The sequence below is a fragment of the Chrysochloris asiatica genome, unplaced genomic scaffold (genome assembly GCF_000296735.1).
Source record: "Chrysochloris asiatica unplaced genomic scaffold, ChrAsi1.0 scaffold00057, whole genome shotgun sequence".
Taxonomy (NCBI): Eukaryota; Metazoa; Chordata; class Mammalia; order Afrosoricida; family Chrysochloridae; genus Chrysochloris; species Chrysochloris asiatica.
This window is the reverse complement of record NW_006408575.1, coordinates 9,681,008-9,708,513: the sequence shown is the minus strand read 5'-3', so window position 1 is coordinate 9,708,513 and position 27,506 is coordinate 9,681,008. Positions and strand designations below refer to the sequence as shown.

At 39.3% G+C, this 27,506-nt stretch overlaps 1 pseudogene; it reads right to left on the bottom strand.

The window, feature by feature from the left end:
- Positions 1–16,130: 16,130 nt before the first annotated feature.
- The window catches only part of LOC102841464, a 73,428-nt pseudogene continuing 62,052 nt past the window's right edge, over positions 16,131–27,506 (bottom strand).

Here is a 27,506-nt window from a genome sequence, read left to right as displayed (position 1 = left end):
GGCCAGGTGGCATCATTGATGGACTCGGGGGTGGCAGCGTTGGTGAGGTTGGCCCAGGATCGGGCATTGTTTCGTTCTGCTGTGCATGGAGTCGCTATGAGTCGGTTCCGACTCGATGGCACCTGACAACAACAACAACAAGCAGTGAGTATAAGATTTTTTTATCTCTTGGATTAAAAAGAGTCTTCTGAATCTGATATAACAGCAGCAATATATGTGATGATATTTTCTGAAATTACTTTCAGGGTTAAAATATTATATATGTTTGTTGTTGTTATATGCCGTGGAGTCGGTTCCGACTCATAGCGACCCTGTACAGAGTCTATGAGGCTGTAAATCTTTACGGGAGCAAAAAGCCCCATCTTTCTCCTGTGGAACAGTTGGCAATTTTGAACTGCTGATTGTGAGATTAGCAGCCCAATTCGTAACCACTACACTACCAGAGTTCCTTATATATATATATATATATGCAGATATATATGGAGTTCTGTAGGATAGATATGTGTGGTGCTGTAGGATAAAGCCTGATGATTTCAAACTTACCACTTGTGCCTTGGAAATCCTATACAGGGTCACTATGAATCAGAACAGACTCAATGGCACTATCAACAGCAACTATATATATATATATGGAGTTGTGAGATTAGATTTTACTGTGGTAAAATTGGCAAACATTTTCAATGAACTCAATGTAAGGAGTTAGATAAAGAAGACTGAAAGAGTGAATGCTAGGGTTTGGGGATTAATACAGTAATTGTTGTTGTTGTTGTTGTTGTTAAGTGCCGTCGAGTCGGGTCCGACCCATAGCGACCCTGTACAGAGTTTCCGAGGGTGTAAATCTTTACAGGAGTAGAAAGCCTCATCTTTCTCCCACGGAGCAGCTGGTAGTTTCGAACCGCTGACCTTAATGTTCGCAGCCCGATTTGTAACCACTACGCTACCAGAGCTCCTTAATACAGTAATAGTACAGGAAAAATAACCATGGTAAGAATTGTAGAAAGTAGTTGAGTTGGTTGTTTGCACATTGGAGGGAGGGATTTTCAAAGAAGATGAGTTATCTTTTAGATATGCTAATCTGGGTTACTTGTGGAACATCTTTGTGGATATTCGGTCATGAAAAAGTTAGGTTTGGAATTGAGATTCAAAAGTCAGAATATTGGACAGTATCAACTTAGGGGAAGGGGAGGGTTGCTGGAGTCATAGAAAGTGAGTGAAAAGAGACACAAAGTCTGAAGATCCATCACTGGAAACAATATTTTATGGGATAAGGAATAAAATGATGACCCCATGTGTTACAGAGTAGGATTGCTTTATAGTGTTTTCTTGTCTGTAATCTTTACAGAAACAGATTGCCAGGTCTTTCTTCCATGGAACTGAGTAGACTTGAATCTCCATCTTTTATACTAAAGGACAATTGCAAACCACTTATGCCACTCAGGGACCCAGGCCACATAAAGTTACTATGAGTCAGAATCAACTTGATGGCAATATTTTAAAAAAATAAAAAAAGGAATAAAAGAACATATTAAAGGAAACCAAGGAGTGATTGCAGGAGCCAGAAAACTGCAAGAAAATTATGTTGTCATGGAAACAAAGGAAAAAGGGCTTTTCAGAAGAAAAGGGTGGAAAATGATGTTAAAGATTATGGACAGGAAGAGGGTCAGCCTGAGAGAGAACCACTGAATGTGATTAGAACTAGTGCATGGGCAGAACCCTAGTGGCACAATGGCTAAGTACTTGGTTGCTAACAGAAAGGTTGGTAATTCAAACCACCAGCCACTCCATAGAAAAAAGATGTGGAAGTCTGCTTCTGTAAAGATTTATAGCCTTGAAAACCCTATGCGTCATTTCTACTCTGTTCTATATGGTTGCTAAGAGCTGGACTTCATTTGATAGCAAGGGGAAATACATGGGGAGTCTTAAAAAAGCAATTTCTCTAGAGTAATAATCTTCTAATTTGGTCATTCAAAGCTATTTACTGGATTTCTATTATGTTATGAAGTAATGTGAGGATCTAAGGTTGAGCTAAAACAGGGTCCCCTACCCACAAGGAGCTTATAGCCTGGTATTTAAATATCAACCAACAACACCTAATATGGCAGTTTATCATTGCTATTAGAGTCCGGGTGTGGCACTGCAGGATACTGCGCTAGACTGAAAGGTTGGGTTAAACCTCAAGGCCAGTGTCTTAAAACTCAAAGTTGGCTGTTCAAACTCACCAGCCACTCCTCGGAAACCCTACATAGGGTTGCTATGAGTCGAAACTGATTTGACAGCACTTAAAAACGACAGTATAGAACCATTTACTGGGTGTGATAAGATCACATAAGGGAAGACTTCCTGAAGAAGGTAACATGTAAGCTAAATTCTAAAGGATGAGGATGAGTAGGAATCAGCTATGTGAAGTGGAGGTGAGAAATGGTGGAGAAAGAGACAATTTCTAGGTAGAAGGATGAACAAAGTCTTGGTGCCAAGAGAAATCATGGTGAGTTTTCAGGGAGCCAGAGTAGTTCAGAATGGCTGGTGAGGAGTCCCGGTGAGTTGTGTAGACACCAAGCCAGGAAAGTCCTCATTTGACATTTGGTTCTTGTCCTGAAGTTGAATAGGAGCTCATCTGTCAATGGAAGCGTGTGTGTTGCTGTGATGCTGAACAGATTTGAGTGGAGAATACTGACTAAGATAAAGTAGGAAAGGCCTATCAATGTACTTCCAAAAATCATCCAATTAAAACCTTATAGATCACAACGGTCCTATCCTCAACCTATCATCTGGATGGTACAGGATTAGGCAGCATTCCATTCCACCATGAGTATGGGATCACCATGAGTCAAGAGTTGACTCAACGGTAGTTAGCAGCAGCAACAACAATAGCAAAGACACAGAGAGAGAGAAAGAAAATAAATTTTTGATTTTGCAACTGATCAGGAGACATGCAGAGGGCTTATGCTTTAACTGTTGTTGTTAAGTGCTATCAAGTAGGTTCTGACTCATACAGACCCTGTATATGGTTTCCAAGGAGCAGCTGGTGGCTTTGAAGCACCCACTTTGTAGTTAATAGCCTGGTGCTTATCCTACAGCGCCACACTAGGTCATATGCTTTGTTGTTGTTATGTGCCGTGGAGTTGGTTCCAACTCATAGAGACCCTATACAGGGTTTCCAAGAATGTAAATCTTTACAGAAGCAGAAAGCCTCATCTTTGTTCTGTGGAACAGCTGGTTGTTTCAAACTGCTGGCCATGAGATTAGCAGCCCGATTCATAACCACTACGTTACCAGAGCTTTAGAGATGAGGAATATTACATTCTTTCTAGAGAAGAGTGGCCACTTGGAGAGAAGTGAAAGGATTTCATGCTGCAAGAGCTCAGAGAGGGAGATCGCACCATCTTCAGGAGTGGTTGTATCTGGGACTTTAAGTTGAGCAGGCTCACAGGATCCACTGTGAGGAAAGCAATAAACTGTCAAATAAGGATGGTAAAAGGAAATAGCACAACATTAGGACCCTTGCTAGGCAGAGGGAACATGGATTGAAGACAGTTGCAGGCAGCACAAATTAAGTTTTTAACCATCCAAGACCTAAAATTAGCAAAGAGTAGAGAAAATAGCAGATCTTTCCAATATTTTTTTTAGCTAAATTCTTTTCTTCCTTTCTTCGATGTCTCCTGCATTTAGCCTGAACCATACAATTAATCACTAACTTATACACTACTATTATAATAGCTACAATTCATTGAACACTTACTATGTGCCAGGCAATGTGCTCAAAGTAATTTGTGGATACTACTGTTTTGTATTTTGGAAACTGTATCAGATAGATAATTCCACTGCCAGGTTTAAGGTTATGTAGGCAGGGGAGTCAGGGAGAGAGAAAGTGTTGCAGCCCAGGCTTAAGAGAACAGCTTCCACAGTGATTTCAGAAAATTTTTTTCTTCTAGGGACTAATGACAACCAAGATCCTTTTAGGTGATGAAAATTTGGGAAAGCATGCTGTGGTGAATATAGGAGATGCATTTGTTTTCCCTGTTGAGTTAGCTGTACTAAGTGAATCATGGTGGTTGAAACAACCATCACTGCCTAGTTGGAAGAGGTAGCCTGGTGTGATAACAGCAGGTGGAGTCTAAGATCCATAGTCAAAATCCTGACTCCTCTCTTAGTTTATACAAGTGGGATTCACAAAGTTTGTGGAAATTTTTCATTATCTTTTAATTCCATTGTTCCATGAACTTTTTGAAGACCCCTCGTATGTTAAGATAAGACATGGATATGCACAGGGACAGAGAAAAAAGTGGCTACCTAATGAAGCGTATCCAAGATCCAAGCCTCATGTGAGGTGACCTGAGATTTCCAACTTGGTCTATGCATACCGCCAGCTGAGAAAACAAACCAGAGAAGTTGGCATTCAAGTAAATATTTAATGACCTACTGCAAGACACAAAACACAAGACATTATAAGACTGGAAATACTGACAATTTTTAGATCATTGTTGTTAAGTGCCATTGAGTCAGTTCTGACTCATAGCCACACTGTACAGGGTTTCCAAGGAGCAGCTAGTGGGTTTAAAACGTTAACACGGTGGTTCGAATTCCAGAGCTGATTCTACAGTGCTGTATCAGAAGTTCTTTTAGAGCATATACATTTCATATTCCTTATATTTAATGGCCTTTTCATTACTTCAGCCTCACCTTCTGCTACCTCTTGAATTGTATGGAACATTTATGTCACCCAGCCCACTCCATTCATGACACAAATAAGAGAATAAAGTTCTGCCTAGTAAAAGTAATTTGTCCAAGGACACACAGCACTAGAATCCTACTCTTCTCAACTCTTAGGGCAATGTTCTTTCTGCTTGGCCCACTTAATCTTCTAATACACAATCTTTGTGTTGTTGTTTTGAGTCAGTTCTGACTCCTAGTGAGCTTGTATAGCGTTTCTGGGGAATGGCTGGTTAGAGCTTGAACCACTAACCTTGCAGTCCAAACCAACCTTGCAGTTCAGTGCATTAACCCACAATGACACACCAGGACTCTGCCTAATGAAGCAAAATTAATATTCCTGAAAATGATGCATTCAAGCAACAAATATTTATTGAAGATATAATTTAAGACAGACACTGTTATAAGATATGGGAGAGAAATAATAAATAAAAGGACACACATTCCTATCTTGTAGAATCTATCTTCTAGTGCCTTTTAGTAAGGAATCCCTGAGTGGCACAAAATATTAAGTGCCTGACTACTAGCCAAAGTTTGGTGGATTGAATCCACTCAAAGGTTCCTCAGAAGAGACCTGTGATCTGCTTCTGAAAGGTCAGAGCCTTAAAAAACCCAACACTCTATCAGAATCAACTAAAGGGAAACTAACAACAAAAATCTTCTAGAAGAGATAATAAACAAGATAAATAAGTATAGAATATATTATTTAGATACATTTAAAAAATCTTTTTATTGTGAATTGAGTGAAAATTTACAGGGCAGATCATCAGGTTTACATTCAACAAATCATACACCTTGTTTCATTACAATGATTAGAATCCCCTCCAGGTACCATCAGTTAACAGTATTCTCTCTATTCATTTTAGCTCTTTTTTTTTTTTTTAAACCCTCAGGCATATATAATAATTTATATCACCAAAGCACACATTCTTCAAGTCTTCCTCCTGGCCGCTAACTCTCAGTCCCTTTCTTCCCATGAATCTAGAGTCCTCAGCTGCTCTCTCTCTCCATGTTCCCATCTCTGCCTCCATTTCTGGTGTCACTGCTTTACATAGATACATTTTAAGGATCAAAATTACAGCAAAGAAAAGGGTTATTATATACTGAGGAATAGTATAACATTTTAGATAAAGTAGCCAGGGAAGTTTCCTCTGGGAAGCTGTATTTTGGGTAAAAATCCATAGAAAGTGAGGAAGATAGCAATGCAGATACTGAGAGAGCATCATCCCAGGCAGAAGGATAACAAGTACAAGGGTTCAGAGATGGAAAAATGATAAGTGTTTAGGGAAGAGTAAAGAAGCTAGTGTGGCTAACTTGGAGAGAAATGAGGGGAGAGGATAAAAATATGAGGCCAGAAAAGAAATAGGGTCTGGTCCATGAAAGGTCTTGTGAGTCAGAGGAAGAATTGGGGTTTTAATTCTGATAAAATGAGAATCTATGGAAGGGAGGAGGCTGAGAGGCTGAGTGATATTGTTGTGAGTGGTGTGCTAGAAATAGGATTAAAGGGGCAAGAGTAGAAACTTGGAGACCTGTTAGACACCATTTTAAAAGTTAAAGGTAAGGCTGATGGTGACCTGGATCAGGGTGGTAGAAATAGGTTAGATGAAAAGCAATATCATTTCTGTATTTATTTTGAAGGTAGAACAAATAGGATGTGCAAAAAAGGTTGGAAGCGGAGAATGAGAGGATGGAGGTAAGGATTACACCAAGGCAACTAAAGGGATGAAATTGTCATAAATAAAGTATGCTTTGGAGGATGGTGGGAAGAATTCCATGAGCTCAATTTCAGACATATGTTTAATTTAAATGCCTATTAAACATTCAGGTGGAGATGTCAAGTAGGCAATTAACTATGTGAATCTGGAGTTTAGGAGAGAAATCCAGGCTGGGGCTACGCATTTGGGTGCATATGGATGGTATTTAAAGCAAGGAGCCTGGATGAGATCACATAGGAAATGAGCCTATATATGAAAGAGAAGCAATTTAGGAACTGAGTCCTGGAATATTTCAGCATTCAGATGTCAGGCAAATGTATAGGATCCAGAAAGAGGCAAAGAGCATCCAGAAGTGTGAGAGAAATCCAGATGAGTAAGGTATCATGAGAACCAAGCCCAGAAAATGCTGTAAGAGAAAGAAGTGATCCCTTTTGTCAAATGTTGCTCATGACAAAAAAAGGATGAGACGACGAGAACTGAGAGAAGTCCATTGAGTTCATACTGGAAATCATCAGCAACATGGTGGGAAAACAAAACAAAACAAAAACCTGAATGGTGTGATTTGAAGAAAGAATGAAAGGAGAGGACCTGAAGACTGTGAGTTTAGACAAGACTTTCAGCAAAGTTGCTATCAGAAGTAGAGACAAATAACCATTGATAAAGATGGAATGCAGGAAGCAGACAACAGTATGCATTTTAATTGTAATGATATACTAGACAAGGGGGGAAAGAAAGAGAAAGAGGGAAACTTGCTTATAGGTTAGAGACAAGTGGACCAAGTCTACAAGTGTAGAGTTTGGCCATTAAAAGGGCATGGATATTTAAAGTCACAGCATAGATGTTTATGAGTATATCTATAGATAGGCATTGGTGCTCTGAAATGGACATGCATTGTCCATTTTGAACCAGGCAATGATGATTTACTATGCTGGGAATGACAAATAGAAGAAGAATGGTGTGGCATTCATCATAAAAAAAAAGGATACTTCAAGATCTATCTTCTATTGATAACCACTGGTGATTGGAATATGAAAGCTGGAAACAAAGAGGAAGAATCCGTTGTTAGAAAATATGGCCTTGGAGATAGAAACAATACTGGATTGCATGACCTAATTTTGTAAAACCAATGTCTTGTTCATTGTAAATACCTTTTTACAACAACATAAACAGACCTCCATTTATAGTGGTGCTGCGGGTTAATAAGCTGGACTGCAAAGTTGGTTTTAACTGCAAGGTCGGTGGTTCAAGCTCACCAGCTGTTCCTCAGAAACTCTATACAGGATCACTATGGGCAAGAACTGACTCAACGGCACTTAACAGCAGCAACATAAATGGACTTCATCTGATGGAGCACACAGAAATCCAATCAACTACTTTTGTGGGAAGAGATAATGGAGAAACTCAATCTTACCTGCCAGAACAAGGCCCAGAACTATGCAAGTTCCAGTTGGATTTGAAGAAAATTAAAACAAGTCCATTAGAGCCAAAATAAGATCTTGAATATATCTCAGCTGAATTTAGAGACCATCTCAAGAGTGGAATTATTTTACTGAACAATAATGACTGGAGACCAGAAGACTTGAGGGATGACATCAAGGACATCATATATGAAGAAAGTAAAAAGGTCATTAAAAATACAGGAAAGGAAGAAAAGGACAAAGGAGATGTCAGAAGAAGATCTGAAATTTGCTCCTGAATGTAGAACTAAAATGAATGGAAGATATGATGAAGAAAGTAAAAGAATTGAACAGAAAATTTCAAAAGGCATGTCAAGAAGACAAAATAAAATATTATAATGAAATGTACAAATACCTGAAATTAGAAAGCTGTAAGGGAAGAACATGCTCAGAATTTCTCAAGCTGAAAGAGTTGAAGTAAAAATCAAGCCTTGACTTGCAATATTGAATGATTCTATGGGCAAAATGAACTCCAGGTGTGGAACTGTGAGTTATTGCACTGGACTGCAAAGTTTAATCTGCAAGATTGGTGGATGTTCCTCGGAAACCCCACACAGGGTTACTATAGGTCGGAACCAACTTGACAGTACTTAACAACAACAACAACAACAAAATGGGCAAAACAGTGAACAATACAGGAAACATCAAAAGAAAATAGAAAGAATATATAGAACCATTGTATCAAAAAAGACTTGTTTAATGTTCAACCATATCACCCAGTGGCATATAACTAAGAACCAATGGTATTGAAGGAAGAAGTACAAGCTTCACTGAAGGAGTTGATGAAGCAGAAGTCTCCAAGGATTGATGAAATACTAATTGAAATGTTTCAGCAAACCAATCAAGTACTGAAAGTGTTCACTTGTCTACGAGAAAACATTTGGAAGACAGTTGCCTGACCAACCAACTGTAAGAAATGCATATATGTGCTCATTATAAAGAGAGGTGATCCAATAGAATGTGAAAATGATAAAACAGTATCATTAATATCATCTCCTAGCAAAATTTTACTGATGATATTTTAAAATGGTTGCAACAGTATATCAAGTGGGAACGAGAATTTCAAGCCAGATTCAGAAGAGGACTTGGAATGAAGGATATCATTGCTAACAACAGATAGATAGTGACTGAAAGCAGAGAATACCAGAAAGATGTTTACTTGTGTTTTATTGACTATGCAAAGTCATTCAACTGTGTGGATCGTAACAAACTATGGCAATCATTGTGAAGAATAGAAATTTTAGATCATTTATTTGTGCTCATGTTGAAACTGTACATAGACAAAGAGGACGTGATTCGAACAGAACAAAGGGATACGGAATGGTTTAAAATCAGGAAAGGTGTGTGTCATTGTATTCTTTCACCATATTTATTCAATCTGTATGCTGAGCATATAATCTGAGAAGTTGGACTACATGAAGAAATACACAGCATCAGAATTGGAGTAAGGCTTATTAACAGACTGCAGTATATATAGATGACACAACCTTATATGCTGAAAGCAAAGAGAACTTGAAGCACTTACTGATGAAGAACAATATGGTATATATAGTCTTCAGTATGGATTACATTTTAATATAAATAAAACAAAAAATCTCACAAGTAGAACAATAAAAAACATCATAATAAACAGAGAAATGATTGAAATTGTTAAAGATTTCATTTTGCTTGGATTCACAATCAACACCCATAGAAGTAGCAGGCAAGTAACCAAATGATATGTTGCATTGGGCAAACATGCTGCAAAAGACTTCTTTAAAAACATTGGGGGTCTTAGGCCAGGTTTTCTAGAGAAGAAAAACCAGTGAAATATATATATATTGTGCTCATGAGGAATCTGTACTTGGACCAAGAAGCAGTTGTTCAAACAGAACATGGGAACACTGAATGGCTTAAAATTAAGAAAAATGTACAACAGGGTTATGTTCTTTCACCATACTTATTCAAACTGTATGCTGAGCAAATAATCCAAGAAGCTGGGTTCTATGAAGAAAAATGTGGCATCAGGATTGGAGGAAGACTCATTAACAACCTGCGATATGCAGATGATACAACCTTGCTTGCTGAAAGTAAAGAGGACTTAAAATACTTACAGATGAAGGTCAAAGAGCACAGCCTTCAGTATAGATTGCATCTCAATTTTAAGAAAACAAAGACCCTCACCACTGGATCAATAAACAACATTCTTATCAATGGAGAAAAGATTGAAGTTGCCAAGGACTTCATTCTTCTTGGATCAACTACCAACACTCATGGAAGCAACAGTCAAGAAATCAAACAACGTATTGCATTAGGCAAATCTGCTGCACAAAACCTTTTTAAAGTGTTGAAGAGCAAAGATGTCAGCTTGAGGACTAAGGTGCGCCTAACCCAAGCCATGGTATTTTTAGTAACCTCATATGCATGAGAAAGCTGTACTGTGAATAAGGAAGACCATAGAAGAATTGATGCTTTTGAGTTATGGTGTTGGAGGAGAATATTGAAAGTGCCATGGGCTGCCAAAGGAACCAATAGATCCGTTTTGCAAGAAGTGCAGCCAGAGTGCTCCTTGGAGGCCAAGATAGCCAAACTTTGTCTCTCATACTTGGGACACATTGTCAGGAAGGACCAGTAGCTGGAGAAGGATATCATGTTTGGTAAGGTAGAGGGTCAGAGAAAAAGACGAAGACCTTCCTCCCCCAATGAGATGGATTGACCAAGTGGCAGCATTGATAGACTAATGCATGGAAACAGTAGTGAGGTTGGCCAGGATTGGGCAGTGTTTCATTCTGCTGTGCATAAGTTCGTAATGGGTCGGTACCAACTCGATGGCACCTCACAACAACAACAGCAACAAGAACACACACACACACACACACACACACACACACACACATATATATATATATGAAGAGAGATGCTTATTATCTTTTAATTTAGAGTTCCAGGTCCCTAGTGGAAGAGAGAGAATATCCTTCTTGTCTGTCCATTATCTTGAGAGCAGGCCAAGAAAGCATCTCTTTAATAGATTGACTGCTCATAGCCGCTCTTCATAGAGCTAATTATGCCTGTATTGGGTTTCATCACTAAGGGAATAAGCACATTTCAACTGCTAAACCTCTGGAAATCCTAGCCTAGTCAAGTTGGCTCAAAACCCTAACCATTATAAACGTGTTAAAAAGAAAAGGTGTCACTTCGGTCACGTCTGACCCAAGCCATGTTAGTTTCAATTGCCTCATATGCATTTAGAAACTGGACAATAAGTAAGGAAGACCAAAAAAGAATTGTGCATTTTAATTATGGTTTTGGCAAAGAATATCAAATATACTATGCACTGCCAGAACAAATCAATATTTAAGGAAGTACACCCAGAATTCTCATTAGAAGTAAGGATGGTAAAACTTTGTCTCGTGTGCTTTGAAAATGTAATAAGAAGGGACCAGTCTCTGCAGTAGGACATCATGCTTAACAATATAGAGGATCAGTTCAAGAGGAAGTCCCTCCAGGAGAGGGATTGACACAGTAGCTACAACAATGGGCTCAAACATAGCAAAGATTGTGAGATTGGTACGGTACCAGGCAGTGTTTTGTTTTGTTATACATAGAGTTATTATGAGTCAGAACCAACTGAATGTCCCCTAACAGCAACAGAAACATGAAGGTAGTTGATACAGTTTATCATGCTCTTTTTTGTTGTACAAATTCTGCCACCGAGTATGTTGCTGTTGTTATTAAGTTCAGTTGAGTCAATTCCAACTCATAATGACCTTTAGGGTTTCTTAGCAGTTCAGTGTTTATCCTATAGTGCAACACCATGACTCCTCCATTGAGTACGTGAAGAGTTAAATTTAGCTTGGGTTGTACTTTGGGGAAATGAATATGATGAAGGAATATTTTGGGGAGTTGAGGACACAGGGAAGGGAATTAAGAGATTAAAGAAAATGATCATGACAATAATAATGTGATATTAGCTGGATAAACAAGGCCATAGCAATGAAACATGAAGCTTTCTATAAGGAGAAGTAGAAAAAGTGAGTTGTTGAGAAACACTGAATGATCACAATTTCAATTGTGGATAGGTGAGTCACAGGATTTTTGGAGAAAGGGAGAACAGGGAATGAGCTAGATATCTGAGAAGTAGAAAATATTAGAAGGAGCTTGAGATTTTGGAAGATTTGAAATGATAGGAACTAACAAAGGTCTTGGTGTGGTGCTGTATGGTAAGCACTGGATTGCTAACTGCAAGATCATTAGTTCAAACACACCAGCTACTGCTTGGGAACCCTATAAAGAATTGACATGCATCAGAACTGACTCCATGGCACTTAACAATGACAAAAATAACAAAAGTTTAGATAATGATCATAAGAGTGAGTAGATACAAAAAGACAAGGAGAAGAGAGTAAGTTAGGAAATAAAGGAAACTGGGATGACAATTTTCTATAATAACTAGGGATTATTCAGAACTGGAGTTCCTGGGTCACTGGAATTAGAATAGAATTATTTACCAGATGCTACATCCCCTCATGAGAAATCTGTACCTGGACCAATAAGCAGTTGTTCGAACAGAACATGGGAACATTGAATGGTTTAAAATGAAGAAAGGTGTGCGACAAGGTTGTATTCGTTCACCATACTTATTCAACCTGTATGCTGAGCAAATGATAGGAGAAGCTGGGTTATATGAAGAAAAACATGGCATCAGGATTGGAGGAAGACTCATTAACAACTTGTGATATGCAGATGATACAACCTTGCTTGCTGAAAGTAAAGAAGACCTAAAACATTTACTGATGAAGATCAAAGAGCACAGCCTTCGGTATGGATTGCATCTCAATGTAAAGAAAACAAAAATCCTCACCACTGGACCAATAAACAACATTCTTATCAATGGAGAAAAGATTGAAGTTGTCAAGGACTTCATTCTTCTTGAATCAACTATCAACACTCACGGAAGCAGCAGTCAAGAGATCAGACGACGTATTGCATTAGACAAATCTGCTGCACAGGAACTTTTTAAAGTGTTGAAGAGCAAAAATGTCAGCTTGAGAACTAAGCTGCCCCTGACCCAAGCCATGGTATTTTCAATAACTTCATAAGCATGCGAAAGCTATGCATGAATAAGGAAGACCGTAGAAGAATTGATGCCTTTGTGTTATGGTGTTGGAGGAGAATACTAAAACTGCCATGGGCTGCCAAAAGAACCAATAGATCTGTTTTGGAAGAAGTGCAGCCAGAGTGCTCCTTGGAGACCAAGATGGCCAAACTTCATCTCTCATGCTTTGGATATATTGTCAGGCGGGACCAGTCACTGGAGAAGGATATCATGTTTGATAACATAAAGGGTCAGAGAGAAAGAGGAAGACCCCCAACGAGATGGATTGGCCAGATGGCAACATCAATGGACTCAAGTGTGGCAACAGTAGTGAGGTTGGCCCAGGATTGGACATTGTTTTGTTCTGCTGTGAATAAGGTCGCTATGAGTCAGTGCCAACTTGATGACACCCAACAACAACAACAACGTCCCCTCTAGCGGAGACACCATTCACTTCTACCTAATTTTTATTCAATTGTCTATTTATTCAGACTGAGGCAGACATTATTTCTATTCACTGATTGGCATTTTAGGATAAAAATAAAACAAAACAGACACATGTATTTTTTTTTTTTTGTCTCTTTGAAGTTAGGCAAGGTCATGTGAGTCGCTTTGGCTAAAGAGGTGTGAGTAGAAGTGATGTGGGTCATTAGATGAAATCATTTTTTTGCCAGAGTTTTATCTACCAAGCTTACTTTTTCCTTGCCATGTTGAGCTAGAGAGCCTGAATTAGCATGCAAATAGTTGTCATGTATGCTTGAACTATCATATGAAGGTTCATTTCTTAGAAGAGCTAACCACATTGGTAATGGACTTTGTGCAAGTACCGATCCTATAGAACAGACTAGAAATGTTTCATAGGCTTTCTAAGACTGTAAATCTGTTCAGAAATAAACAACCCTCCTTTCTCCTGCAGAGCACCTGGTGGGTTTTCACATGCAACTTTGTAGTTAGCAGCCCAGTGCTTAGCCCAGTGCATCGCCAGGGTACCTAACATTGAAGAACAACTACATTAGTAATGGACTTTGTGTGAGTAAAAAATAAACCATCGTGGAGTGTTGGATGTTGATTTTTAACATGGCATTGCTATTGTTGCCAAGTGCCATTGAGTACGTTCAGCTTATAGTACCTGTATGGGGTTTCCAAGGAGCACCTGGTGAGTTTGAACTATCAACCTTGTGGTTCAAACCAACCTTGCAGCCGATCACATCAACTCGCAGTGGCATTAGCTAGCCTAAATCCAAATCAAACTCAATACTATTGAGTTCATTTGAGCTCACAGAGATCCTATAGGGCAAAGTAGAACTGCTCCACAGGATTACTGAGACTGTAAATCTTTACGAAAAGAGACTACCTTATCTTTCTCCCACAGAGTGTCTGGTGTGCTTGAACAGGCAACCTTGTGGTTTTCAGGTCTATGCTTAACCCACTGCACTACCAGGGCTCTTAATCTGGTCTAGGCTAGCTGATATCTATGTTACATGACTTGTGTCAGTTACTAATGAAAGAAGATAAAGTATTTTCAATGTCACAAGATCATCTTGGGGTGGGGGGTGATGGACAAGCTGGCAGAGAAGAGATTGCACACCACAGATTGTATACACTGCCAAAAAAGAGAGCAGCTACAAAAGGGGAAATGGGAAAGCTTTGGAAATAGGCTTTGGGCTCAAGTTTCAAGTCTTTCAGGCGCTCTACAATTAGGCCTTATTCTCACTTTTCTGACTCTCCATTTTAGTTTCTGGGCTCCATTCAACAAATATGTATCCAATGTCAGAGACAGTGCCAAAAGTTAAATGCAGCAGTAAATGAAGCAGGCAATCCCTGTCCTCATGGGACTAACAGTTTAGTGGAAAAGGATGTTAAATAATTAATTTACAACTGGGGTGAATGTTAGGAAGAAGCAATGTACAAAAGGGAACCTAACCTAGATTCAGCCAGGGAATGAGCAGCAGAGGTGGAGGAGAAATATTTCAGACAGTGGTTACAGCTTGTCCAAATGTTCACATGTGAGAGAGAATGTGCTTGCTCAGGGTACTGACAATGATCTGCACAGTGGAGGAGGGGACACAATAATTGCATGAGGTGACTAGAGGTACGCGTGCTCAAGGGTCAATACCAAAGACTTTGCAAGTTAGGGAATGAGGTGTTGATGTTTTAAGATAATTTATTAATTATAAAATGAAATATTATTTTAGTGTTTTCTGTGAAAGTTTACACAGTAAATTCAGTTACCACTGAACAATTCCCATACAATTTCTTTCCACAATGTGCCAACATTCTCATTAGTTTCATTCTGGGAATTTCATTTCCATTGGTCTAGCTTCCCTATTTTTTCTTACTTTCTCATCTCACAATCTGCTTCTATTAAGATTGCAGCCAAGAAATCTGTATGGAGTATTTCTACCTATATATAACACATGGACTCCCTTAGAGTCCAAATCAACCCAGTGGCAAGGAATCACAATCACAAAATTGTAAACATAGTGGAAGCTATAAGGGACCTTACATGATTGTCAGTTAAGAGAAAGTTGTGGCTTGAGAAAGTGGTTTGGCAAGGAATTGAATAGAAGTAGATCTAAAACACATGTTAAAAAGCAAGATTCAATTTAGCATGTGATTACAGTAAATAAAACTATTACTGTAGGTATTATAGTGGCACTGCTGGTAGAGGAAGCTCTAAGTTCACTAGGTGTGAAAGAGGGAGCTCAATTTGAAGCATGAAAAATCTGAAATATTCAAGTGCATCCATCTCTTTTGGGATATATCCATCCCTAGCTCTGGTAGGGTAGTGGTTACAAATTGGGCTGCTAATCTTAGGGTCAGCATTTCCAAACTACCAGCTGTTTCACAGGAGAAAGATAAGGCTTTCTGCTCCCGTAAAGATTTACACCCTCGAATACCCTGTACAGGGTCGCTATGAGTTGGAACCGACTCCATGGCACATAACAACAACAACAACTTTTTTTTTTTTTTTTTAAATTGTTGCAGCTTTTTTACTTAGAGTGCTTTTAAAGAAGGTGATCACAATAGGGGTAAAAGCTTTAACATGCCAATATACTTCAAAGAGTATTTCAAAATAATACAAAAACAGAAGATCAAATGATCCAAAAGATGTTCTTTCTTAGTTTTCACAGCAATTGCTAAAAGTCCATAAGCAGATTTCTCCATGAAAGATTATTCTAATAAGTTTGAGTGTTCAATCTGTGAAATGGTCCAATCAGGCTTTACTCCTTGTGAAAACGCCCATGAAATTCATAGGTTGCATTAAGAACTTGTTTAGTTTCCACACTCTGATCTCCCAACTTAACCTGAAATATTCTGGCTCCAGTTAAAAGTTTCACTGGAGATTTTGGCATTGGTAAGACACCAAAAGCACATCAGGATGTTAACAAACTTCCTTCCTTTCTCATCATAGTAAATGGAGATGTCTCCTGTTGATGAATATACAATTTCGTCTATGTCAGCAGCAAGGGCATTTTTGTGGTTTTCAGGCAGTAAAGGAACCTTTTCTTTCAATACCTGTAGCACCTCTTTGGCCACAAGTTCTTCCAAAAGATCAAATTTACACTGTGACGGCAAATTTGATACATGAGCAAAAGCCTGCTTTGCACCCTCCATGAACTCTGCGATTTCAACTCTTGGTTGAAATAGGCCCAGATAAGGAAAGCGTAATATCGAGTCCGAATCCAGTTGATGGGGTTGGAAACTCCCAGGATGATCATCTTGGTTTTCTTGCATGGTTGGGGCTGCTCCTGGGTGCTGTATGTCCGCCATGGGTGGGCAGGGAAAGAGGTAAGGGCTGCCGGAGGGCTGAGTGGACGACACCAGGGCCTGGAGCAGGTAGCCCCAGGTCTCTAAGGCCCAAGCTCCGCAAAGAAACGGCTTCGCTCCGGAGCCTAAGCAGCGGAGGCAAAAGCTGCAGAGTCTTGTGAACTCTGGGCTTAACCTTGGCTGCACCAAGAGTCGGGAGTCAGGCTGATCTGCAGGACAGCTGCATGGAGAACAGCAAGCCCGGAAGCAGGCGAGCGGCCAGCACCATTTTTATAACAACAACAATTTTGTATTTGTACCGTGTTTTCCCTAAATCTTTGAGAGCAGAAAACTTAACTGATTCATCTCTCATACCTATCTTCCACCAACAAGCCCCCAGGATCATACTTTGCCCCAAGTAGTCATTAGAACATGTTGACCTGATGAGCTAAATGGGCACATCTGCTTCATGGAACTCAAGATAGAAGATGCTGTCATGATGCTTCCACTCCAGGACGGACATTTAGTGTCCTGGCCCCCATTTCACTATGACTACCTTACAAGTTACTCCCCAGATTTGGTTCACCTGAGGTGAGCCACAAGAAGTGGTTGTTTACATCTCAACCGTCTGAACTCTTCATGCTTCTCTGATCTGAAGGATTGGCCTGAAACAGGCATTAAAAAACAAAAACAAAAACTTGTCTCCTTGGGAGAGCTCTAATACATTCTGTTTCAACAAGCTGTGAATATCTGGAATCCTAATTCTTTCTAGTAGAAGCTTTACCAAACTCTTTGCCTCCTCTAAGACCCTAGATGTAAAGAGGAGAAATCGTTCAAAAGGAATGTATTTTCATTATCTGTGCTATGTAGTTGCATGGGTTTCAGAACCAAGTATGCACTTCAAATCAGGTATGCACCAAAAGATGACTTAGAGAGCACCATTAGTACATTATTCTTCAACTAAAGACATTTGTTGTTGTTGTTAGGTGCCATCAAGTTGGTACCGACTCATAGCGACCTTATGCACAGAAGAGCAAAACACTGCCGGATTCTGGGCCAATCTCACTACTGTTGCCATGTTTGAGTCCATTGATGCTGCCACTTTGCCAATCCATCTCTTTGGGGGTCTTCCTCTTTTTCTCTGACCCTCCACCTTACCAAACATGATAACCTCCTCCAGTGACTGGTCCCTCCTGACAATATGTCCAAAGTATGAAAGGCATTGGTTTCTGCTAAAAAATAATTCCAGTTCCCTCCTTCTATTCTCTCTACCCAAAAAAGATGAGATGATGTCTCAAGCTATTTGCATTCATTTACACTTGAGCTCAAATGATATTTAGAATCTTTCTTGAAAGCAGGAGTTTTAAGAAAGCAAGGACATTGGGAATGGAAGTCCAGGGGCCTTGCCCTCTGCCTTGAGCTATGTAGATTTGGGAAGGTGATTGAACTATCCTGGGATTAATTTTACCTTTGAATGTTGTTTGTTGTTGTTGCTAAATGCCATTGAGTCCAGTTGAACTCTTGGTAATCCTGTATAGGGATTCTGAGGAGTAGTGGGTGGGTTTGAACCACCTACCGTGTAGTTCACAGTCCAGTGCTTATCCTACAACTTTTGAATGTCATTGTTAAGTGCCATCGAGTCAGTTCTAACTCATAATTACCCTCTATTGGGTTTCCAAGGAGCAGCTGACTTTGTGGTTTGCAGTTCAATGTTGATCATACAGAACCATACCAGGAGTCCAGTCTTTGAATGTTGTTGTTGTTGTTACGTGCCGTCGAGTCGATTCCGACCCATAGCGACTCTGTATAGGTTTTCCAAAGAGCAGTTGGTGAGCTTGAACCACTGACCTTGCAGTTCAAATGACTTTGCAGTCTGACGCATTAGCCCACAGTGCCACATTTTGAATAGAAGAATCTAATTTCCACTGGGAGTATCCAGTTGATCCCAAACAACAAGCTTTAATAGACAATTTTATAGTGTCTATTTAAATCACAGGAGTCCTGGTGTGGTGCTGTAGGTTAATATGCTAAACTGCAAAGTCAGTGTGAACTGCAAGGTTGGTGGTTCAAGCTCACCAGTCGCTCCTTGGAAACCCTCTAGAAGGTCGCTGTAGGTCAGAACCGACTCGACGGCATTTAGCAACAACAACAACATTTAAATCACAACCTCTCTCTTTCTCTATGAAATTTCCTCCTGTGTCCCCCTGGGGAAGAAGTGAGTGCCAAGTAGCTATGTCTCTTTTAAGGGACTCTTCTTACCAGTCAGGTTAAGCAGATAGGGGTGGACCTTAAGTCTCAACTAGATAATCATATTCTCTATTCCAGAATTTGAGAATTACCACATCTCTACTGGTGTCTGAATCTGTACCTTGCCAGGAACATCCTAACTCTTCTTGGGGTCAACTGAGGTGTCCCTAAATATGATTCCCAGAGAGAGAGGTGCAGCAGAGATGTCAAGAAAAGCAAGGACTAGTGGCTGCTTCTTGCCTGCATGCTGTCAGAATTCGAGTTCTTTATTCCAGGCTTTTCCTGAGATATAGGGGTGGCACTCCTGGACTTGAATTTATCAGACATTCTTGCATCCTTACAATATTTTCCCTCTTTTAGTCTAAGATACTACAAGGAGGTTTCTATTCCTTACAGTCAAAATATCCTGATCTTATAAATAAGCTGGTAGAGGGAGTCACTAAGTCTAGGGAAAGAATGTCATGTCCTGTGGAAATAAGTTAGGCAGAAAAATAGCCAACTGGAAGGCCAGTTCATACTTTTAGGCTTCTATCCAGAGTCCCCAAATATTTCCCAAACAGTCGCATCTAATGGACATTTTTCACTCTGACCTTTTTGAACTCTCTGTAACATTCAAAGTCTTAGTTGATCTTCCTTTTATTCTTATAATAGCATTTTATAAATTTAAAACTTTACTGAGTTATAATTGACATAGAATAAACAGCAAATATTTACAGTGTATGATATGACAAGTTTTAATATATAATGTACATACCTGTTAAACGCACCACAATCCAGGCAATGAATGCATCCATCACTCTCAAATCTTTCCTGGTATCTCTCTGAAATCTATCCATGTCCTTCCCATACCTGCTCATTCCCTGGGAACCTCTGTCCTATTTACTGTCACTATAGATTAATTTTCATCCAACGAATTCTATATGAATGGAATCATCTACACTCTGCTCTTTTTATAAAACAGTCCTTTAGTAAATATTGAGCACTTCAGCCCTGGGGATTCAGCCATGAGCTGGACAAACATGGTGCCTGCCACAATGGAGGTTCCCATTTAGTAAGAAAGGCAGGTATTGAATAAATAATTACAAAAAAGTCTATTATGAGTCTTGATGAGAGGAGACATAGTGATGGATGTATATACCAAATAAATCTACTTAGGGAATTACTGTTGTTAATTGTCATCAAATTGATCCCCAACTCATGGAGACTCTTATGTGTTAAAGAGTAAAACTATTCCAAAGGGTTTGTTGCCTGCAATCTTTACAGAAGCAGTTCTTTAGGCTTCTTTTCTCACCACTGGGAAGGTTTGAACTGCCAGCTTTTAGGTTAACAGCTGATTGCAAATTGCTTGTCCCATCCAGGCTTCTTTATGCTGCTTCTGTGTGCTGTCAAATCAGTTTTGACTCATAGTGACCCACCAGCTTAGGGTTTCTGAGGCTGAAAATATTTATAGGCGCAGAAAGTCTCATCTTTCACCCGAAAAGCAGCTGGTGGATTTGAACTGCTGACCTTGCAGTTATCAGTCCAATGTGCAACTTGCTACATACCCAGACGTTTTAGGGGCTTATAAGAGATCTGAAGAACTAATAGGAATAAAGTCAATGATAGGCATTGGGGGGTGGGGGGGCGTGAGGTTTCCAGCCAGAGGGAACAGAACGTGACAAGTCCCAGAAGAATGAGAAATGTGGCATACATAGGGAACAGAAAGAAGAGCAGTGTGGCTGAAAACAATCAAGGCAGGAGAAACAAGAGAGTTTCAGTCACTGTTGTTCTTCCGGTTCAAGTGTTCTCTCCTCCTCCCATCTATGAAATCATCCTTTCCTCACTCTCATCCAGTCTTTCCAATATCTCTCTCTTTTCTTTCTTTCTTTCTTTCTTTCTTTCTTTCTTTCTTTCTTTCTTTCTTTCTTTCTTTCTTTCTTTCATTCTTTTGTCAACCTTATTCATGGCTTCAAGAAAGAAAATTTCCAACTAGAGAACTAATGAATTATAGTTACATAGTCAGCTGGCGCTGGTACCAAGCTGTAGACACAACTCAACTACCCAAACTCTGAGTTCAGTGGAGCCACACATGCAGATAACAGGGCTGAATATCATCAGTTCACAAGTGCTTTTGAGGCCTTGACACCATTGCAGACTCAGCATCATAGTCAACATCAAGGAGAGTAGGTGTGGCAGATGTCAAAGACAAGGTTGAAAGAAGTATTTCATTGACACATAGACAGCCCCATGCCACTTAGCACTTGATTACCTACTGGCACTAAAGTCTGTTTATGTCATCCCTTACATTTTCCTTCAATTTAATGAAGTAATTAATGCTATAAAAAGCTATGAAAATATAAATGGAAGAAAGCATGTTGCATAATTAATAATGTATGCATATGCATGGCAGGGTGTTTCTTGCTGGCATACATATGTATGTGTCATTAATTGAAACATAATCACTTTGTTTTACTGCTAGAGTATTAGTATCCGTCACATTGCTTCTGTTAGCTTCCAGCCTAACTTCCGGCTATATTACATTGATTACATGGGAGGACCAGCAGGGACCACGATCTCAACTTTCTATCTATGACTTCAGTAATTTTCCCCTAGACCTTAGTTTCCCCATCTGTAAAACTGGAAGACTGGGGATACAATAGTGGTGGTGGTGACGGTGGTTATGTGCCGTGGAGTCGGTCCTGACTGATAGCGACCCTGTACAGGGTTTCTGAGCCTGTACATCTTTACGGGAGCAGAAAGCCTCAATTTTCTCCTGTGGAACAGCTAGTAATTTTGAACTGCTGACCTTAGCTTATATAAATATAAGCAATACATTCCTTTATGGAAACAAAATCTTAGATGGAACATATATAGAAAACATAAACACTGAAACTCTCTAGTTAGGGTTGGAGTTGGGGGCTTCTTCTACTATCGTGTCCTCTTATTCCAGGCTCTTCATGTGTCTCTCTGGTATCATAGTGGTTACAAGTAGGGCTAATAACCTAAAGATCAGCAGTTTCAAACTACCAGCCATTCTGCAGGAGACAGATGAGGCTTTCTGCTTCCGTAAAGATTTACAGACTCGGAAACTCTGTACAGGGTTGCTATGAGTCAGAACTGACTCCATAGCAACAAACACCACCACCATGTGCCCCTCAAGGCTCTATAAATCATTTTAGAACTTACTGTTTAGATGATTTGAAAGGTTTGCAGTATTTTTTTACCCCTTCTAGGACTCTCAGCTCCAGAGGGTCACATCAGGCCACGTAATATACTAGGGAGAACTGGGTGGAATATGAGAGACCTGAGTTCACATCTGAACTCTGTCCATCATTAAGAGTGGTAACACACTACTCCCCTGCTCAGCTTCTGTGCCTTATACGTCTTCACTGTCAAGAAAGAAGGTACTTCCTCTCTTTCCTTATCATATGGAGATAACAAATTATATATTACTGTTGTTAAGTGCTGTCATAGACAAATTGTGTCCCATCAAAATAAGTGTCAGCTTAGCTCGGCCATGATTCTCAGTAGTCTAGCAGTTATGTAATCATATAATAGAGCAATTATGTGATGATCCCCCATGATGTGATCTGATGTGATAAACCAATAAGAGGATTAAGGGTAGGTTGCAATACCCTAATTCCACCATCACTCTGCTCCAATGTCAGGGACTTTCCCAGGGGTGTGGTCTGCAACACCTTTTTTTTCTTACAAGAGATAAAAGGAGAGATGTGCGAAGAGGAGGAGGAAAAAAAGAAGAGCAGAGTAGAATAAGAAGTCCTTTGGACCTGGTTTCCTTGCACTGTGAAATTCCTTGTTGTTGTTAATTGCGATCAAGTCGGTTCTGACTTAAGTAGGGAAACCCTATATAGGGTTTCCAAGGAGCAGTTGGTGGGTTTGAACCATCAACCTTCTGTTTGTTAAAGCAATTCACATGTGATCTTTCTATTAGATAACTAAGATAGAATGTGATAATGGGAGCAGATAGAATGTAATAGTGCTTTAAGAGATACCTAAAATATAAAAGCACATTTATAATTGGTTTATGAATAGAGGCTGGAAAAGTTTTAAGTTCCTTAATAGTAAAATCCTGGTGTAGTACTTTAAGATAAGTACTGGACTGCTAACCACAGGTTGACAGTTCAAACCTACCAACTACTCCTCTGAAACCCTATACAGGATAGCTGGGTAGCTATGAATCTAAATCAACTCAACAGCACTTAGCAACAACAATAATAGTAAATGTCTAGATTGCTTTGAAGATGCTGTTGGTAGAATTATGGATATCAAAAACAATTCTCAGGAAGGTGCACAACGAAGTGAGGAAAGCTGTAACACTGGAGATGGCACAGATGATGGCAGCAGACTCATGAGGCTGAGATTAAATGATCCAGGAGAATTGACCCACAGAGAAAGATAACTGAATACCTTAAGGCAAAAGGCTTTTGGCAGAGTGGGATGCCTCTAGGCATTTATTGGTGAAGTTAAATTTGTAACATTTGCCTGAATCAGTAAGCAGAATTGGAAGAAATAAGGAAGACAGAGGTGCTTTTGTCTCAAAGAGAAAGTTCATGAACTTCTGGGGTCTCAGATAGAGGCTAAAGGTAGGATCTCATAGGATTCAAAGAGCCTGATCTTCATCAACTCTATTCTGAAATATGGGCTGCTGTTCACCAGTGCTTGTGAAAGTAGTCTGAGTGGTGAAGGGTACAATGAGATGACAAAGCTAAACAAAATCTCTTTCTTAAGGATTAAAGATGTGGGCTCTGAACTAAGTTGTTCTGCCACTGACTATTTGATTTTGGGTAAGCTCTGGTAGTGTAGTGGTTATGAATCAGGCTGCGAATGGCAAGGACAGCAGTTCAAAACTACCAGTTGTTCTGTGGGAGAAAGATGAGGCGTTCTGCCCCCCTAAAGATTTACAGCCTTGGAAACCCTGTACAGGGTCACTATGAGTCGGAACCGACTCCACGGCATATAGCCGCCACCACCAAGTTACTTAAACTTTTTTGGGGGAACGTTTTCTCATCTGTAAAACTGGAATAATAATATTATTAATGTACAGTGAAACCTGTGAGAGCTAGAATTTGATGAGATTGCCTTGTGTTTTTTTTCTGCCTTTGACAAAGTGCAGTCTTACCATTTTTATATCATTCTCTATTAGTGGAAAATATTTGAGTTTTCCTTCTCTGTCATTCTCCCATCTTACACAGATCCCAACTTCTACAAGTTTTACTGTATACATTGTTGGGTTAACATATGTACTACATTTAAAAATAGAGTCGACATGTAGTCAATGTTCATTATTATTTTATCATCAACATCAGTAGAAAACAATTGAACACTGACAATGAGGCAGTCTGTATTCTAAGCCAAAACACACCACTATCTAAATGTGAGTTTTTATCAAATAAAAAGTCTCACATCAAAAACTTTTAAGGATCACAGAAGAGAGAGAAGAGATTAAATGAGATATTGATATTAAAATGATCCCTAGGGGATACAAGCACTTACTTAAGCACTTGACTACAACCCAAATATTAATGGCTTGAATACAATCCAGAGGTACCTTGGAAGAAAGCTCTGACAGTTTATTTATGAAATATACCTACTCCTCACTTAACATGGTTAAGTTCCAAAGATCAGGTCATTATACAAAAATGGACCTTATGTGAAAGTGGAGGATGACCACATCAGATCACAAAATGGAGGATGTCTACATCATTATATAATTGACAAATTATATCATTACATAACTGCCAAACTAATGAGAATTATGATTCGGTCAAGTTGACAACCATAAACATCACATCCAGTGCTACGCTTGCCTTGCCCCTTCATATATGTTACTTGCAGGCAGACATTGTTAATACACATAATAGTATTATGTGTAAACATAGATTTTTTTTTACTAGTATTGTAAATGTGAATGTTGGATAATGATCTAGTCATTGAATGAGTAGACTGTATTAACTATAACTTTATGAAGAATAGTTATATTCTGAGACACATGGAATTGCCATGTGTTGGAACTGATTCAATTTGCAACTATTTCTTTTTTTTTTTTTTTTCTGGTTTAACACATATCAAGTTTAAATGTACTTTTCTAAAGACAAACCAAAATGAGGAAACAATATTACAAAAATGATCCTGAAGGCCAAATAGGAAAGATAGCAGATTTAGCAAAATGTTCAAATTCCCTCTCTCATTTTTTGTTGAGATCTGAGGAAAATAAATGTAAAAAAGAGATGGCAGATAAATTTAATTCACTGGCTAGAGGGTAGATACATATAACTTGGTGATGATGAGGGCAATATACAAGAAGAGGGAGGTTGGCAGAAGAATCTAGTCCTATTACATGGAACTAGATATTTCACTCTCTGGGTGGAGACTGCATGTCAATACCACCATGAGAGTGCCATGGCCAGGGAGGGTTATGGGACTGAATATGTTTGAAGGGACAAAAATACACTTGTTTCATGAAAACATCTCTCAGTTTGTGCTTTTCAAATTAGTGGTATGTGCTGTGAAAGTCAGATCTCTTTTTATCCAAATGTATAGAAAAAATGGTTCTATTGTTGTTTAATCTGAGAAAGAATGGTATAAAAATGAATTTCAGCCCTACAGCTGTATGAATTAGAAGTCTTCAGCAAAGATGTCCAGGACTCAAAATTAAGTTGTGAATACAGAGCTATTTTGGGACAGCACCAACCATGTCCATGGGTTTAATAGTTAACCCCAAAGTTTATTTAATTTTAGAGGGATTTGAGGGTTTCATCACATTATTCACCCCTAACTTAAAGAAGAAAGTACTGGTGTGGTGCTATAGGATAAGCACTGGACTTCAAGGTCAATTTGAACAGCAAGGGTTGAAACCTACCAGCCATTCCTCAGAAACCCAATGTAGGGTAGCTATGCGTCAGAATGGACTCATCAGCACTTAACAACAGTAACAAACTTTAATGTAATATTCTTAATGGTCCATTTGATGGGCTCAGTTACTCCTTTTGTTTCAGACCTTCGATTCCTGAGACAATTAACATCCCTATGGGTGAGTCAGACTAGTGATGTGGCATTGTAGGATCAGCAAACCACAAGGTTGGCAGTTCAAACTCACCATCTGTTCTTTGGAAACCCTACACAGGGTCACTATGAGTCGGAACCGACGGAGCTGCACTTAAGAACAACAGCAATAGGTGAGTCATGAGCCCTGGTGTGGCACTGTAGGATAAGTGTTCAATTGCTAACTGCAAGATCAGCAGTTCAAACTCATCAGCTGCTCTCAGAAACCCTGCATAGATTTGCTATGACTCAACAGCACACAACAGAAACATGGGTGAGTCACATTTTGTTGTTTTCAGGCTCTTTTTATATATTGCCCTGGAGTTGACTCCATGGCGACACCATCTGCATCAGAAAAGAACTGTGCTCCATAGAGTTTCCAATGACTGATTTTTCAGGAGTCTCTGGGTGAACTTAAACCTCTATCCTTTCAGATAGCAGTCAAATATGTTTACTATTTGTACCACTCAGTGACTCCATGCCCCAGCCTAAAAGAGTAAGCAAGATTCAGTATTCATTTCTGAAATGGGTTTTGATGGGAGAGGAGAGGTAGGTTGACCCCTTATGTCTGGGGAAAGACAATGAGTGCCCCCAAGGGAAGAAATGCTATACAGCCTGTAACTAACTGCCAGTGATAATCTTTGCCAGTCTCCTAACTGCTTCTAATAAACTCTGGCCTCTAGAACCTTATGATGTCCACCACTATGTTTAAAAAATTTTAAATATGGCAAAGAAGAGAAGTTGAAGTTAACAATTGCATATTATAACATCAGAATTTCAGAAGCAAACCTAGGACTCATCTACAATGGGACAACTCACAACATTTCACTTTGCAACTCCCATTGATGGTACAGTCTGGGGCACAGGTTGAAGGAGGACCATGAAACTCCTTCCTTACTGAGCGCATCACATTGAGATCTATTGGCAAGGCATGCCATGGGGGAAAATAGGAAGTGCAAAATTTTATGTCATCGTTTTCCTGATTTTTAAGATCTGCAGCTACTGAGTTCTGTCCCTACTGTCTGTCTCTTTCTGCAGCTAAGGTTATTTGACTTCTCATTTCCTCCTTTGTAAAACTGCAATGATAGTACAGGTGTCATCAAATCCTTGTGAGGTGTAAAAGAGCTAATGCATGCAGTGTGTTAATATGCATCTGGCTTATACTCTGTTATTGCTGTAGTTAAGTGCTGTTGTTAAGGGTCAGTTCTGACTCAAAGCAACCCTATTTAGAGTTTCTGAGAACTAAAAGTCACTGAGAAGACAAGAAAGAAGGAAAAGGTCAAAATGGATGTCAGAAGAGACACTGAAACTTGCTCTCTAGCATAGAGATGTTAAGTAAGTGGAAGAAATGAGGAGGTCTAAGAACTGAAAAGAAAATTTCAAAGATCAGCTCGAGAAGATAAAGACAAATATTACAATAAAATGTGCAAAGATCTGGAATCAGAAAACCAAAAAGGAAGAACACGCTCAGCATTTCTCAAGCTGGGGGAACTGAAGAAAAAATTCAAACCT